The following is a 13,550-nucleotide window of genomic DNA, read 5'->3' as shown; positions in this document are numbered from 1 at the left end:
TAGGTTTATAAACATCAGCATTCAGTATTCTGTAGCTATTAATCAAGCCTGATGTTACTATCTGTTAGCCTAATATAGTTTTGATACCATTTAATATGGTTTCGATTTTGATATTTCAACCTCAGTTCCTATAAAGCATCTATAAAACACTGCGCATACAAAATAGTTACACTTAGGACCTTAAGGACAAAAATGTCCCCATTAAAACGGCAATATTCGATCCCAGTGCCTTTAAAGCATAATATCATGAATTCTATGATATTCTGCTTTCATTCCAGAGCCCTGGCTTCAAAATTTACATTTTTAATATTTCCCTCCCGATGGTGCCATTTTTCTCAAGTTTAGCATAAGGAGAAAATACATGCTTTTCCCCTATTTTCTGTATTATAGAGCACTGCAGGTCAGTTGAATAAATTATGCAGCTAAAATTGTGCGAGAGTGTTTTGTATGTGTGTATTGAGAAATGTGTGTGTGTGTGTGTGTGTGTGTGTGTGTGTGTGTGTGAAAAACAGCTGTGACATTATGTAAACAAACTGGCATTTAAAGGGTTAAAATCCTGAAAATTAATGAATATTTGGTAGTTATGATCAGGACTAACGTTGGTTAACAATCTAAGTAATTGAAAGTGGATAATAATATGAATATATAATATTATCATGTCAGTTTTTGACAAGGACATTTTGTCCTCTAAGGACATCTGAGTTACTCTTTTTTAATAGACGCACAAGCGTTAAGAAGTATAATTATGAAATGCTGACCGTTTGTTTATAAACATGTCAGCAGACTCGCGTGAATGTTCTTGTGCTACATCGTCAATTGTCTCTAATAAACATTTTCCGCATTTAATGGTTCCGCTCGGATGGATGGAAATATTTATTCCACATACCATCTCGTGGTTTGACGTCCACGTTATTTAAGTAAGTTGAATATTTGTAAACAACACGAGTTCAGACCAAATATCTAAAAATAATCGTTTAGTTTTGAACCCCAGTAGTAGTCCGTATTCACGATGTCTCGTGAAGCAGCTGATATTAGCTGTTATAAAGTATGTACTTCAGTGAAATCATGTGCAATACGTTACAGTAGACTGCCAGTTTTCGTCGCAAATTATGGAAATTAACACATCTCTGCTACCTTTTGAAGTTTATCTGAAATGTAGGCCTAAATATGGACTTTTAATGGATATTTGTTTAAGGTAAATTCTGTAAAGTCTGTAAAGTTTAGTTTTGAATTAATCTTTCGCTGTGTACACTTCTGTATATTCATTAGGGTAAAATTGATCAAAATAGTTTATGTTGTTACCAATTCGACAGTATTTGTTTGCAAAAAAAAAAAAAAAAAAACAACAACCTGCGCCAACATTTGTTTTGATTGTTTTTAAATAATTTTGCTTAGCCTAATTCTGTTTAATTTGTTTCACATTTCATTATTATGCTCATGATTATTGGCCTCCTACTTATCATGCCTGCTTTACTCACTGAAGCTGAATTGGCCTGAAAAGTGTATAGGCCAGGTAACATTTCATTAAAAAGGAATTTGTTTTTATTAACACATATTAGGTTTAAAAAACGACATCAAAAGTATCAAAGGCAAAATGATAAATAATGAGTGGTGTGGAGCGCGAAATCACGGCGGCATGACTCGGTTTGATCAATTTAGTGTATAGCGTCCTGATGCGTCTGGTCGCGTGGCTCTTTTGTTTGCGTCATTTACGCGTCATTTGAATAACAAAGGAGAAAACTAAGCAGAGATATCCACAGTTCTAACAACACTTCTGTCATGTGAAGAAACTCATATCTCTGATCCTTTACTAATGTAAAACATTTCTCTTCAAATTAGATATTAATATTTACTTTAGGAAATTAAATGTAGTATTTATTTAAATCAGCATACATTAAATTCAGTAGGCCCTACAACAAATGCTATCAGTATGCATACATACATAAAAATGTTAATCATTCTTAATAAGACAGTTAAATCAAATAGTTGTGTAATTTCAGCAGTGAGAGTGCGATTTTTGCTTATGGTAATGAAAATTGTGGGATGGAGGATGCGGTTAATTGTCATGAAGATGTTGTCATAATGCAAAAAATTTGCTTCAATTTCTTTATTGGATTTTGGTTTTGGGATATCAACATGTTATTGACAGGTTTTATGAGATTCATTCTGGATGGGTTTAATTATACAATACAAGCAAAAATGAAAGAAATTAATCAAAATATTGCTGTTTTTAATAAAGAATGCAAAAAGGTGAAACCAGGTGAAACTGTTATTATATAGTCTGGAGAAAACTATACATTCTAAACATTTGAAAAAACAGTGCACAGTGATATTTAGGTTCATATTACATTTACAGTTTGCCTCCTTAAAAAAATAGTTCACCCAAAAATGAAAATTCTCATCATTTACACACACTCAAGCCATCGCGGATGTGTATGACTTTCTTTCTTCAGCAGAACACAAATTAAACTTTTTAGAGGAAAATTTCAAGTGAATGAGTACCTGAATATGAAACTCAAAAAAGCATGTAAAGGCAGCGTAAAAGTAATCCACACAACTCCAGTGGTTAAATGTATATCTTCTGAAGCGATATAAAAGGTCTGGATGAGAAACAGATCAATATTTAATTTAAAATATTTTTACTATAATTTCTATTCCCCAGTAGGTGGCGATATGCACAAAGAATGCAAATCAAAGAATGTGAATGTGAAAGTGGAGATTTATAATAAAAATTACTTAAATATTGATCTGTTTCTCACCCACACTGATCATATAGCTTCTGAAAACATGGATTTAACAACTGGAGATATATGGATTACTTTTTTGCTGCTTTTATGTGCTTTTTGGACCTTCAAAGTTCTGGCCACCATTCACTTGCATTGTATGGACTTACAGGGCTGAAATATTCTTCTAAAAATCTTTGTTTGTGTTCAGCAGAAGAAAGAAAGTCATACACATCTGGGATGGCATGAGGGTGAGTAAATGATGAGAGGATTTTCATTTTTGGGTGAACTATTCCTTTAATATTCATGAATAATAAGGTTGTCCGAGGTGAAAAAAATGATAAATCTTTTAAAAATCTAGTTTAACATATATGCCTCAAGTTTGTAGAAATGTAATCTTTGTGTTCATTTTGTTGTTTTACATTTTTGAAAAACATTTATAGCATTGAAAATAAATAAATAAAATGTAATGTTACATCACATGACATATTTTACTTTAAGCCCCAGAAATAAATATCAAAATTATTTAAATGTCAGTAATCGAAAACATTCGTCATATAAGAGGTTTATTCTAGTAATTTTGTGAATTGCATTTTTTAATGTATTTTTGATCCAGAAAAAAATAAATAAAATAAATATATATATATATATATAAAAAAAGAGCCTCGTGACATTGAGCCTCGTAATGAGTCTTAGTGTAAGAGTAAAAAGAGCACCTGAACAGAGCCAAAAAGACAGCCGAGAGGTGCATGTCATAATGTGAGTGTAATATATTTCCACTAGATGGCAGTGAAGACCAGAAGAGATTTGAGTTATAATGTGGACTGAGAGGTTTTGAGTTTAGTGCCAGGAGCTTCCCCTGAGACTTCTGAGAGAAACAGTCCAGACTCCAGACCAACACCCCCTCCTCAGCCTCTAAAGCATGTCGCCTAGCCAGCTGGCAGACTGCCCTTTCTTGGGCTGCTGTTCCCACAGGAAGGGAGACTGTGTGTGTGTGTGTGTGTGACTGACATGTGTACATGTGGGTACTGGATTGTGATTTTTGAGTCTTGACACCTGTGCACTTGATCACATGTTGCTCAACACAAGTCGGTTTAACTGTTACGTTGACAAACCAGAAAAAAACATATGTTGTTATGTTTCCTCTTTTAATCTAAGGGTGAATCTTGATGTTTTTTTCCGAAGTGAACCTTGAAGCATTGCATATACAAAGGGGAACAACATGTAACAGTTTTTTTTGTCAGAAAAACTGTTGCTTACTTGAGAAAAACTGCATGAGAATTCGTGAGAACTCATTTAAATGACTCTAATGTCCTACATGCTCAGCATGAAAAATATTGAGACCAGCTGCCAAAGCTGCATTTTTGGGGATTGCTACATGGGGAAAAAAATCATTTTCATTTTACATTCAGTTATTTTAGGTCAACTTGCAAATCCTGCACTAACTTCTCAACCTGAGAATCAGAATTTCTGAATTGAAACACATGGACAGATCCCTGTCATCAGTTATAAACTGGTTATGAATGTTAATAAAAACCATCAGGAAAGAGAATTATGCAATGGCAGTCTTGTGTAGACTCTGTTTGCCATGTTCTATCTAACCTGTTAACAAGATCTGCATTGGGAATCTGTTCATGCATTTTATAATCACAACAATGAACTTTTTTTTGTAAAGGGCTTGGAAGCATTGACCTAAGACAGCACCACCAGGTGTGCGATAATGAGCCAGTTAGGACACTCAAAAGGTATGTTTCAAACAGAAATCAGCCTTTGGAAACTTTTTTCTAAAGCAGCATCACTATTGCTCATACTAAGCATTAGGAATTTGAACAAACCCCTAACCCTAAATATTATAGTATGTCAACATGAATCAAAATAGACCCTATTATCTTTATTAATACATGTTCCTGGTCTTATTGTGATTAATTCATCTGTGCAAGTTATTCCAATGAACAAACTATTTTGTCTTCGTTAACTTTTAGCAAAATATCGTAACTTGCTCTGCCTCTGAAAAAGCTTTCCTTTTACGATTGTCATCTGGCAGACAGTAAAACAGGTGGAAGAATTCTGTACACTTCAGTACTATTCAAACGAAACTGTATGCAGGAGACCGGAAACGCAACTTTGTGTTCATTTCGCATTCCACTGCGGACAAAAGTTCAAGTTTGGTGAACTGAACTGCGAATTCATATGACAAGAAGACGTGTGACCAAAAGAAGATCACACACTCTGACCTCTTGGCTCAATACATAGAATAAATATTTCAAAGCTTTTTTTGTAGCAGGCAAGTTAATATATGGTGTATTTTAACATTTCGATGATAATATTATTTGCTATTTGTGATATATATTCACAAATGATAAAAACCAGAAGCCCTTGCATGTGACATCGTATCCTGTCCATTTTGCTGAAATAATTTTGCAAGTGTAGTGTAACTGCCCCTTTTTTGTCACATCCACATCAGTCTATTTTTATTTGAAAACTGCATTTTCAGTTTGCTAACAGCATTGTTTTCCAAAGTGTACGATTAAGGAGAACGTTTTGAAAATGCTTTGTTTTGGTGGAGGAAAACGCTCTCCATTTCCACATACTTAATTGTCAGTTTTCTGACATCATCGTTTTCCAAAGTTTTCTCAAAGTTTTCCAAAGAGACCTTTTCATTTGAAATGCTCTGTTTCCGTTGGAGTAAAACGGCAGTTTAATTTGAACAAGATGCGTAAATTTTGCTAAATTAATGCATTTTCAAACAAAAACGTATTAGTGTGGACCACCGAAAAAGAAGCTTTTCGAAAATGCTCTCAATTATAGGATACTTAACCTCCATTTTCAGTTTCCTCATGTCATCGTTTTCCAAAGTATACGATAATAGAGAGATGCTGTTCTAGTTTGGATGAGAGGCATTTTTAAAGTAAAACATATTAGATTTGACTACCTAAAATGGAGCGTTTCGAAAACGCTCTGTTTCCTAACTGTTATCCAAAGTATACGATAATGAAGAGGATTTTCTTAACACTTTGTTTCTGGTGGACGAAAAGCTGCTTTAGTGTTAATGAAAGGCGGGAACATAGCAAAATTTATGTATTTTTGAACAAATGTATTAGTGTGGGCAACCAAAAAGAAAGTCTTCGTTTTCTATAGTATATGGTAATAAAGAGCATTTTCTAAACGCTTCATTCTGGTGGAGGACAACATAGTTTTAGTGTGAATGAGATGCGTAAACATATCTAAATTAATGTATTTTCAAAAAAAAAAAACTTTTTAGTGTGGACCACCATAAAAGAAGCATTTCGACAAAGCTCTTCATTTCAAAAACGCTCTAACGCTCTTTCCTAAAGTAACTCTTTTCCAAAATATACGGTAATGAAAAGTATTTTTGAAACGCTTCATTCCGGTGGAGGAAAATGCTGTTTTAGTGTAAACGAGAGGCATCAACGTAATGAAATTAATACATTTTCAAACAAAATGTATTAGTGTGGACCACCAATAAGAAGCATCTCGACAACTCTCTCCATTTCGAAAATTCATGGTTTTCAAAGTATACGGTAATGCAGAGCTTTTTAATTTTACATTTTCCACCCTAATACCTTTTCTTATGAAAACACATTCATTTTGCTATGTTTACACTTCTCTTCCATGTTTTCCTCCACTGAAAATGCAGCATTTTGAAACCGCTCTCCATTACAGTACAATGTACTTTGGAAAACTATATAAAATATGTGGTAATGGAGTGTGTTTTCAAAACGCTCTGTTTTTCGGGTGGGGAAAAATACAGTTCTAGTGTTGATGAGAATTTTAGCACAATTAATGGGTTTTCAAACAAAGACATATAGGTGTAGACCACCGAAAACTGAGCGTTTTGAAAATGCTCTCCATTACTGCACACTTTAGAAAACAATGACTTTAGGAAACTGAAAATGGACTTCACGACTTGTGTGGATGTGGCCTAAGCAACCATCTAGCATCCTTCTAGAACACCCTATTAATGTCCTAGATACTAATTGGCGAAAGTTGGGAAAGTTGTTAGGTCAACTCCCAATACAGCAGAGGCGAATTTTGCACAAGCAAACACCACTCACTGTTTTCCATTTTAAGCTTCTTAAATGGGTCATTCATCCATGAATGGAAGTAATGGACGTTATGGACTTCTGTAAGTACATACCTGTCTCCTTCAATAACTCACTCACTTTCTCACTTCCCATTGACTAGCTGCATAGTCCACATTCCTGAATGTCCTTCCGCCCCACTTTCCTCTCATGCGTGCATGCATTTGTGTATGTTAATGCCTGTTAAAGAATGGGGTAAGGGTGGGGTAGAGACAAAGACGAGGGAATATAATGTGTGTTTGTTATTGCACTAGTATGTGTGCACGGTACTGCCACACTAATCGAGGAAAGTTAATTTATGAAGAACTCCCGAGTATAAACAATGTTTGTTTAAGGGAGAGTTCACCCAAAAACATATTATAATCCTATCATATTTGACTCGCTCTCATGCGGTTCCAAACCCATAATTTTTGGATGAACTATTCATTTAGGTAGGTGTATGGTGTAATGTGGGCAAATGCGTTGAGCTCCATGCAGGAATATGCAGCCTGATGGGGCGAGGTGGGGGTTGGGGTTAAGAGTGGACACAGAAAAGCCTTTTGCACCACTTTCCCAGGCTGTCTTTCAGGAAGGCTGGATTTTTTACACCGTGACCACCGTGTTGCCCTTTCCGGGGGAAATCCGAGACAAACATGAAGAGGGGGTGGCAAGGGGGGCAGGAAAACCGGCCCTGGGAAAAAGGAGAGGGAGGGAGAAGGTGTTGGCCATACAGCATAAGAGAGGCAGTTGCTTTCAGGCCTACTCAGAGGACCATATACCTTCCCTCCATTTCCCTATTGTCATGAGCCTGTCCTGTCTCACCCCTGCCTTCCTCCTCAAAAATGGCTCATCTTCTCACTGTTTTGTGGCCTGAAATCACTCCCCAAAGCACAAAGCCCCAACACCTTTTAAGCAATTACAGGGCACTGCTTTCTCTCCCTGTTACACGTATTAAATGTTAATTTTCTGACCCTTTTCGCTCAATTCAAATGCGCTGATAAGTATCCACATGCAACAATAGTTGACTGGAACAGAAAGAGTCAAGGAGTGCATTACAAAGGATGTAAAATAGTTAAACCTGTATCCTGGATTTGAAAGGGAAAAGTGTCCCTTAAAATCTTATGGTGGTGGGAAAAAGTACATATTGAAAACTTGTGTCCCAAGTTAAAAGTCGTCATGATTTTGAAATTCACCCTATTAACTTTCTCAATACAACTTCTCGATCTTATTGTGCAATTACAGTGCACGACATTCCACAAAACAAACTAATCTTGTAATATTACATTTACAAATTGTAATAACTTGCCCCTGAAGATATTTTTTTTCATCTGACGTCACAAAGATTTCTTATATTTCTTTTAACCCTTCCCCTCCAACCACCTGTCTAATAGAAACTACATGAATTTCAGTGTAAAATCTGCGTACGTACGATTTCACAAATAAATCTTGATTCACAAATAAGTTTGCACTGAAATTTATTCTAAATTTACGGTAAAATTTTGAAGCAAATAAAATGAGCAGCGCTATCACACCCATTATTAAAGTAGTTAAACTACAGTCTGCGCATGAACGCTTTCACACTGAAATCTTGATTCACGAATAAGTAAAAATTTAAAACCAATTAAAAAGTGCAGATTATCTGCATTAAAGCTATTTAAGAAGACAGTATTTTTAGATATAATATATAATAATCGAACGATACTATTTAATTCTGCAATCAGTTCTCAATGATATCAGGATGAATCGCTTCTATTGTACTCCTTTGTAAGTCGCTTTGGATAAAAGAGTCTGCTAAATAATTAAATGTAAATATCACCTGGTCATGATTTTGAATGACAACACTTTTGATAGAATGTTTTATAGAATCGAGCTGTGGAACAGTGGTTAGTGTACATGCCCCTGTGCTCTGGCGCTCATATGGCTGACACAAGTTCAAGCACAGCATGCAACATTTCCTGACACTCTTTTCTAGAACTACTAAATCAATATAATATTAATTAGTGATGTTGTTGATTTTTTCTGAACTCCATATCAGCAGTTTATTTCCATGTTATCATAAAAATGGTGTTTAAATAAATTCATTAAAACTTTAATTCAATAAAAGTATAACAATTAATTTTCAACACGATACTGTATTATTTGTATCAAATTAAGTGATTTTATACAAAACCTCACAGCACAATCCACAATACAAAATGAATTTATGTGTAACAGTTATTTTCTTGCTGTATAACAGAGAATCACAGATGTGAGATATTGCTTAAATATAATAAAATTACTATTGATTTATTATTATTATTATTATTAGTATAACTTTGAATATTGCATAAATATACAGTAGTTATCTATTTCTGTCATACTTTTTTATATTTAAATTGAGCTTTTATTTTGGCAGAGCTTTTATTTTGAAGTGTTTCTGTGTTATGACCAAGGAGCTCTAACATTATGTCAGTTGCTTCTCAATCCGGAAAAGCCGGTCACTACATGACTCAAATGTGTGATTATTAAACCGCAAAAGGCTACTATTTAAATAAATAAATATGAAGACTGTATAAGGCGCGTTCAAAATCGAACTAGCGCTCTGCCTGCTGTATCTGCTACAAACAACGTGCGATGCTCATGATGGTGTTTTCCATGTATGAGCCAAGGATCTCTTAAAGGTATGAGCACTTGTGTAAGTGTTTTTATGTCAGCACAACACCGGATCCACACATTCACAAGTTCTCACATTTAAAACACTGCACATGCAAACTAATAGGACATGACGTGATTTTAATTTATGCACTGAAACTTTACATAATGACATTCGTACCCTTTTGTTATCAGAGCATTTTTACAAGTACAAGTATGAGCGTGGTATTGGACCTGATTCCGATACCAGTATCGTTATCGGGAAAATCCCTAATAATAATACTTTATTTTCTGATCTCTAAGAAATTTGTTTTGTGTCAGATTGTACATAGTCAACCACTATACTGCATAACAAAGCATATAACATTTAGAACATATAGGCATCATGTAACATGAGAACATGCAGTGTCCAAAACGTACAAAATAACATTAACATAACTATAGAAACAAATCTGTGAAAAATTGCTCATTTTCATTGAGCGATGTAGTGGAGTTAGGAATACAGAACCATTTGGGAAACATACATCTTCTTCCTGAAGGTAAAAGTGGATATTCAAGGTGTAACATGTGTAAAAAGAGGCAAAAAGCCTCAAAAATATAAGACAATGGAAGGAATGCAGACATTTAGTGAAGTATTCAATTGAGAATTGAGTCACAGAGTTGACAAGCAGGTTTGTGTGCAACCCTGGTGTCATGTTTTTCCCCCAGGTGTTGACCTGCCTGCACTGCAGGAGCACCTCCAAGGTCTGTGGAACAGGAAAGAGCTGCAGGAGGTAAGACACACATGTCATTATACTCTCTTTCAAAGCAGAGTGTGTGTGAGTGTCTCGTGAGAGTTGAGATGGAAAAACTGATAGAAAAGATCAGCTGCATATCCTCCTTGAGAGAAAAGACAAGCAACCCACTTTAAGAAATTCCTACATTTGTTCACCTTTTAAATGTGGGGCCCCTCACTTCTTTTCAGGTATTCCTACAGCCCTGATGTGTATAGTTTAATTTTGAAAAGGTAGAATCGAAATTCAATTTGAGAGCATTATATATTATATAATATAAAGCTTCAGTTGGACGGAGGACTTGTTCAAGTACTCAAAATGACATAATTAAATTAAATAAATCAGTGTATTAATTATGATATACACTACCGTTCAGAGGTTTGGGGTCACTTGCCTGAATTGTTTCTCATGATCTTAAAAACTTTTTGAGGCATATGTTTACATTTTTTAAATTAGTTTTGTAGACAAAAATATAATTGTGCCTACATATTAATTTTGGTTCGTTCTGAGCAAAAACGTCTAGGTTACGGATGTAACCTCTGTTCCCTGATGGAGGGAACGAGACGTTGTGTCGAAGAAGCGACACTAGGGGTCTCTCTTGAGCGCTGAATATACATCTGATCTATGAAAAAAGGCCAATGAGAAGTTGGCAGACAGAATTTGCATGTCCCGCCCCCGGACATACGGGTATAAAGCCGGGGAAATACGTCTGTTTCATTCAGAATATTTCTGAGGAGCCGGAAATGGTTCGGCCACAACAGTGACTCAGCTCAGCAACGTGGCCGGGAGGACACAATGTCTCATTCCCTCCATCAGGGAACGGAGGTTACATCCATAACCTAGACGTTCGGTCCAATTGAAATCACGCCATGCGCTGAGCCGTGTACGTGTACTGCTGACAGAGGAGCGGGCAGGTACTTGACGTGCCAAAACGACCAGCTGTATCAGACTGCACGTATCCTTCCCCAATGCCCCATAAAGTCGTCGGAATCCTTATAATTACCCTAGAGAGAGGCACAAGGCAACGCTTGCCAACCTGGGAACGGGCTGAGCCTAGTCGGGCCTCTTTTCTCTCTATGTTTCTCGCATAGAATCAATGGCTGGTCAAAGGGGGTCTTACCCAGTTTCCTATTCTTTCAGGGGGAAAAGACCCTGCGGAGACCCTGCGGAGAGGGGGAGGTAAGAGTGGTGACATACCCCACATGGGCTTTTAGGTCACATGTGGGAAGTGGCGCAGTGGTAGATCCCGCCTCTTCGGAGGGAGGAGTTGCTACAGACACGGCGACCGGGTGGCAGTGGGAACTGCCCAAGGGAGACGCGGGTCCGCTCGTAAGGGAACAGTACTGCGGAAAATACACACAGGGGGAAGTCCATGTAGGAGCCCTGACCTGTGGAGCACCTATTCCAGTACAAGGTAGATCTGAGTACCCACAGTGGATTGGGTCAGCGAATTCCTCTGCTGAATTGCGGACCCAGAGGGCTAGGGAGGAGTCATCCAGGGAGCCGAGTGAGTGGGATCACCTGGGAGAAAAAGCGCACGTTTTACGTCAACCGAGGGAAAGGGTGCAAGGTGCAAGCGATCCACCCGGTCAGTACATCAGTGTGTTACCGAGTTCTACTGAGCTCGGACCTGAGAAAACACGCAACGAAACTGACTCTTACCCTGAGATTGTAAAATCTCGGAAAGGTATTAGGTGTTGCCCAACACAATTTTATTTATATGTAAGCAAAATGGACATTATAATTGAAACAAAAACAATACATTTGGTTTTACATTCACAAGCTCAAGAATTGAGCTTGGTAAAGACATAAATATTGAATGAATGTACAGTATAATGATTTGAGTATTATTTAAGTAAATATAATCTGTAGAATTTTCTTTGTTAGGTTGATAATTTATACATGTATACATGATTGATCACTTTTGGCCATTTTTTTCTGAAAACATCGCCTCTTCCTCTTTCAGCTGCATTAGTTTTTAGCAGCTAGTTTCTCACATATGCCGGAGCCCTTGACTGGACTTCTGGACTTGTTGGAGGGCTGTGTTACCATCCAAAAGGTCAAATCTACCAGCCTGAGCCAATTCATCCTTACTGAGTTCATGAGCTGCAAGACCGATAATCCCAAAACCATTCTGAAGGGCCTGAGTGAGAAAGAAAAGCTGCGTTTACAGCAGTGAGCCCTGGAGCTTCTCACAGATGCTCAGCCCAGGTACATGGACCCCCTGCTGGAGGTCTATCAGCTGAGCTCACTGGAGAAACCTCTGTTGCTGAAACACATGACGTTCCTACAGGACTGCTTCTGCTGCTGCTACAAAGAGGTGAGGGGAAGTCATCACCAGTCATTACAAGCTCATTGGCACTTCTGCTGTAAATACAGGCTCCAATATTAGCTTGGGCAAAGGAAATTGTCCTTGTGGCAGACTGATTTTTTTGACAAGGATGATAAATCAGACATAATTTGTCATTTTAAGATTATCGGCATTTCAAGATAAATATGCCCCTTGACCATCTAGCAGAAGTTTAGCACATTATCTGTTTTTCTTTTTTGTTCTTCTGGCTGGACTGGAACTGGAGTCCACCTGCGGCGAAGAAACGCCCTGCTCCGCCTCAACCCAGGCCCAGCTCTCAGCCTGTGCATCGAGCACCCCGCAGGAAGCAGATGCCCCCCGTCTCACGGACCCCCTCGAGGATCCGGAAGGCTCCCAGGCGCTCCTGAGATGGTTGACCCAGAGACCAAGACGTTAGCTACGGAGCGGATAAGCAGACCTAGATGGCGCTGCGGTACCCATATTCTCAGTAAAAGAGCTATTTCCTTTGTCTCTGGGTCACCTGGCCTGCAAATCCCATTCTCACGGCACTCTGCCGCCACACCTCAACAGTCCCGGCACGCTGGACGTGGACCCTCCTTCCTCAGTCCCACGACTGTTCCCCGGCCGGCCAGTTCTGACGAGTCCAGAGGATGCCTCTACTGGACCTCCTCCTTAGTCGCTAACCCGCCCCCTGCCGGGAGTGCGGAGCAAGGTAAGTGCTTTGAGTCCTTTCTCAGCACCAGAGCCTTGGGACACGTCCTCACCTCCCGGCACCGCACTACCTGCTCCGCCCCGCTGCGAAGCCCTGCCGGGTACGTAAAAAAGAATCGTCCGCTCGGTGCCCCTAGCACGGAGCTTGGATGCGTGGCTTTAACTTCCCAACCCGTCAAGCTGGCTGGCCTGGACCATCCGACTCGGTTACGCAATTCAGTTTGCCAGGCCTCTGCCCCATTTCATGGGCGTCCGCTTTACCGCAGTACACGGCGAGCATGCCAAATCCCTGCACGCGGAAATCGCTACTCTCTTACTC

General features: G+C 38.3%; 1 pseudogene; it reads left to right on the top strand.

Moving 5' to 3' along the window:
- The first annotated feature begins 4,344 nt into the window (after nt 1-4,344).
- Nucleotides 4,345-13,550, top strand: part of LOC127636645 (exonuclease mut-7 homolog) — a 59,574-nt pseudogene continuing 50,368 nt past the window's right edge.

This window comes from Xyrauchen texanus, chromosome 44 (assembly GCF_025860055.1).
Source record: "Xyrauchen texanus isolate HMW12.3.18 chromosome 44, RBS_HiC_50CHRs, whole genome shotgun sequence".
Taxonomy (NCBI): domain Eukaryota; kingdom Metazoa; phylum Chordata; class Actinopteri; order Cypriniformes; family Catostomidae; genus Xyrauchen; species Xyrauchen texanus.
Note: the sequence above shows the minus strand (reverse complement) of the source record. Positions and strands in the feature narration are given on the sequence as shown.